Genomic DNA, 4831 nt, shown 5'->3' with positions numbered 1-4831 from the left:
TGTCTATTTAGCATCACTGTCCTCTGCTTCTGAAGACCCAGAATATGAACGGACAATTAAAGGGATTGTCCAGGTTTGGCACAAAAAATCTGCAGTCACTCTAAATGACTGCAGACTGAATTATCACAGTACATACGGCGAGTGCTGTCAGGATTCTCCGGTGTTAGTATTGACTAGATGTGCGTGACATCACTCAGTTCGGCCACATTCCGACTAGACGTGCATGGCCTCACACGTCAAGTGGTAATGTGGCCTGAGTATGCGAATTTCATACCTGCAATCACATGACCGCCAGCTCCCAGCGCCGGCACTAGAGAATCCTGACAGCACACGCTTTATGCACTGTGAGGATCCACAAGTCTGCAGTCACGTAAAGTGACTGCAGACTTTCTTGCCAAACCCAGATAACCCCTTTAATCTTTCCAGGGTATGCTGGAACCAGTAGTTCACCAGCTTAACACCTCACCCCTTTTGAAAATTCTATTTTATTGCAAATTCTAGTTATTATAGTCAGTGAGCTCATGCATGGTCTTTTCACAGGGGTCCAATATCATCTGTGCCCACCCCTGATCCGGATACAACACCATGAACAGTAGAGGGCACTGTAACCCTGATACCTCTCCTCCAAGAGGGAGAAGCTCGGCTTCCTAGAGCCCCCTACTCTATAAATCAATGTGAGTCTTGGCACATGACTAAGGAGTCTTCTCCAAAATGACATGGTTCTTGCCCCTCATCAGTGCAGAGCAGGGTCCTGGTGGGCTGGTGAGAGGCCTTTGATGGAAGTCTAGGGGGATGGGGGACTGTTTTTGTATCTGGTGTATGATGCAGAAACAGATGAGCGTTCCTGCTAGATTGCGCCATTTCTGTGTTGCAAGGTTCATTAAAGGGGCAGATGTGGAAGTAAAGGCAGCTATCTCCAATAGGTGGTGCTAGAGAGTCAGCATTCTTCCTCTTGGAGAAGAGCTCATTTGCATACCTTTTTTCCCAGAGAGCTTTGCCTGGCCTACAAGTCTCTGTACTGGTAGAAAACTCAACAAGCAAAAAAAATCAGGAGCGGACAAATCATTGGTGCAACCTGGGCAGCCGCACAGGGGCCCAAGAGGTAAGGGGCCACTACTGCCTCCAAAGCAGGTGCAATCGATCATTATGAGGAGCCATGGGACTGGAAAGGGACCATATAGTGTCCACTAGTGGGCAGAATCACAAGGTGCCACTTTGTTAGAGTAAGGCTATGTTCACACATTGCGTTTTTTCAGCATTTTTTTTTCTGTAGCAAAACCTGATCTCTTGCTTGGAGGTTTGTTCAGGATTTTTCTTGCTTTTTTTTATTGCTTGTTGTTTGGCAGCGTTTTTTCAGCTTTTTTTTATGCGTTTTTTTCGCTGTCCTTTTGTCTCTTTATGCATGTACATAAAGTTCAGTAAAAAAAAAAACAAAAAAACTCATTCTATTTCATCAGGTTTTGGCACAAAAAAACGCTGAAAAAACTGACATCTGCGTTTTTGGTGCGTTTTTTCACCACCCATTACTTCCAATGGGTTAAAAATGCTGAAAAAATGCAGAAATAAGTGACATGCTCTATTGTGCAAAATAAAAACATGCAAAGCACAAAATCCTGATCAAAAAACTCTTAAGGTGTGCGCATGAGATTTCTGGAATCTCATAGACTTTGCAGGTACTGTAAAACGCAGCATAAAAAAAAACGCATTAAAAAAACGCTGAAAAAATGCCATGTGTGAACATAGCCTAAGAGTTGGCACAACCTGCACAAAAATATGAATAATTTAGGTTTTTTGCAACTTTTGAGCTGCGATTGTACCAGCGATCTAGTAACAATGTGAGCACACTGACTTATGGATTATCACTGCTGCCATAAGAACCTTCTCATTCACTGACCGCAGAAAATATCAGAATACAGGGAGGAAATGAAGAACAACTATATTAGAAAGTTGTAGAACTTTTCATCAATACGGTGCTAAACCTCAGCCGCCCATAGTTATGGTCTAACACACTGAAAACTCCTACAACTATCTGGAGAATTGTTAGAAAAGAGCCAAAGTGACTGATGAGTAAGAGGAGTAAGGGCAGCCTCCAGCAGCACAGAGTATTTGAGGAGAGGGATATAATGGTCTTGTCTACAATATATGGCTAAAAGAAGAGCACTCCTGCTACATTCAGACATTTCTATGATGCTGCTGGTGATCAATAAACTAACAGAGAAGAGACTGATGAGTGAGGGGGTGCAGTATCGGGTCCTCGTAAGGGACTGAGTATCTGCTCTGTATAGACTTCATCATTTTCTAGCACAATTGCTCAGGATGTGTCTCAGTGACCCCGCACTCGGCTGGGCTGCGCTTCAACTCTCCGGCAATATCTCCATGTGATGGAGAAAGAGAAGAAAAAGTGACAAATCATTCTGTGCTCACACGGTGCAAGATCCGACTGTCACACTCATCTCATCCCACCGCCGCAATATCTGATAGAGACAGGAAGCAGGGAACTATGGGGGGAACCGGAGGGCGGGAGAAGGATGAAATCTCCCCTGTCCCCGGAGGACCCTGTCTGATAAATCATATATTCTATCTATCTACTGTATCTATAATATCATTTTCTATATATCTATCTATGCATCATCTATCTATTATCTATCTATTATCTATCTATCTATCTATTATCTATTATTTATCTATCATCTATCTATCATCTATCTATTATCTATCATCTATCTATTATCTATCTATTATCTATCTATTATCTATTATTTATCTATCATCTATCTATTATCTATCTATCATCTATCTATTATCTATCATCTATCTATTATCTATCTATTATCTATATATTATCTATTATCCATCTATCTATTATCTATCATCTATCTATTATCTATCTATTATCTATCTATTATCTATCATCTATTATCTATCATCTATCTATCATCTATTATCTATCTATTATCTATAATCTATCTATTATCTATCTATCCATCTATTATCTGTCTATTATCTATCACCTATTATTTATCTATTATCTATCATCTATCTATTATCTATCTATTATCTATATATTATCTATTATCCATCTATCTATTATCTATCTATCATCTATCTATTATCTATCATCTATCTATTATCTATCTATTATCTATCTATTATCTATAATCTATCTATTATCTATCTATCAATCTATTATCTATCTATTATCTATCACCTATTATTTATCTATTATCTATCATCTATCTATTATCTATCTATCCATCTATCATCTATTATCTATCTATCATCTATCTATTATCCATCTATCATCTATTATCTATCATCTATCTATTATCTATCTATCCATCTATCATCTATTATCTATCTATTATCTATCTATCATCTATCTATTATCTATCATCTATCTATTATCTATCATCTATCTATTATCTATCTATCTATTATCTATCTTTTATCATCTATCTATCATCTATCTATTATCTATCATCTATCTATTATCTATCTATCATCTATCTATTATCTATCTATCTATTTATCTATTATCTATCATCTATCTATCTATTATCTATCATCTATCTATTATCTATCATCTATCTATCTATCTATCATCTATCTATTATCCATCTATCATCTATTATCTATCTATTATCTATGATCTATCTATTATCATCTATCTATTATCTATCTATTATCTATGATCTATCTATTATCTATGATCTATCTATTATCTATCATCTATCTATTATCTATCTATTATCTATGATCTATCTATTATCTATGATCTATCTATTATCTATCTATTATCTATTATCATCTATTATCTATCTATTATCTATGATCTATCTATTATCTATCATCTATCTATTATCTATTATCTATCTATTATCTATGATCTATCTATTATCTATCATCTATCTATTATCCATCTATCATCTATTATCTATCTATCATCTATTATCTATCTATTATCTATCATCTATCTATTATCAATCTATTATCTATTATCTATCTATTATCTATGATCTATCTATTATCTATCATCTATCTATTATCTATCATCTATCTATTATCTAGCTATTATCTATCTATTATCTCTCTCTCTATCTACAGTATCTCTCCACTCCTCTCAATCACATTTCTGCCCTATATCTCCTGCTTTTCTCATCTTTCCGCCCCTGTATAATTCTGGAATAACAGCTTCTTCCAGATATTTGTGACTATAACGCGGGGTGACAATCGGACGCTGTGTGATAAACGCTAATAGCAGAATCTGAAATACCAGCAGTGTAAGGAATCTCTCCGCAGAGAAAGTTCTGATAAATAAACTTCTTCGGATCGGCAAATAAATCTTCATTCAATCTGAGACATCTGGAGAAATCCGTCACGTGACACCATTCACCTACAATGAACTCTCCAAGAAGTGAATCGCTGTGGGTGCGAGGATTGTCCGGCGTGTCACCTGCTATGTCTGGAGAATAAATGGCTTCTCAGTTTTGTATTCCTGACCATTTGATTGATTCTCGAGAGGTTCTGCAGCAGCTGAGTGACATGCAGTATAATGTAATGTAAAGACTGGGTGATTTTTCATTTTTGCACTTTGTTTTTTTCCTCCCCTTCTTCTAGGAGCTATAACTTTGTTTCTCCTTTGCAGTTTTGAACGACTCCGTTCATTTTACCTTATTATGTGCTGGAAAAGAACAAGAAAAATATCCTAAGTGAAAAAATCACAACTCCGAAGAGGTTTTTTGGGTTTTGTTTTTATGGTTGTTTATTGTGCAGTAAACATGACGCAGTGAGACAATTCTCCAGGTCAGTGCGGTCACTGTGATACCAAACT

This window comes from Phyllobates terribilis, unplaced genomic scaffold (assembly GCF_046119375.1).
Source record: "Phyllobates terribilis strain yellow unplaced genomic scaffold, ASM4611937v1 Scaffold_3__8_contigs__length_932513732, whole genome shotgun sequence".
NCBI lineage: Eukaryota > Metazoa > Chordata > Amphibia > Anura > Dendrobatidae > Phyllobates > Phyllobates terribilis.
This window is presented reverse-complemented; position numbering follows the sequence as displayed.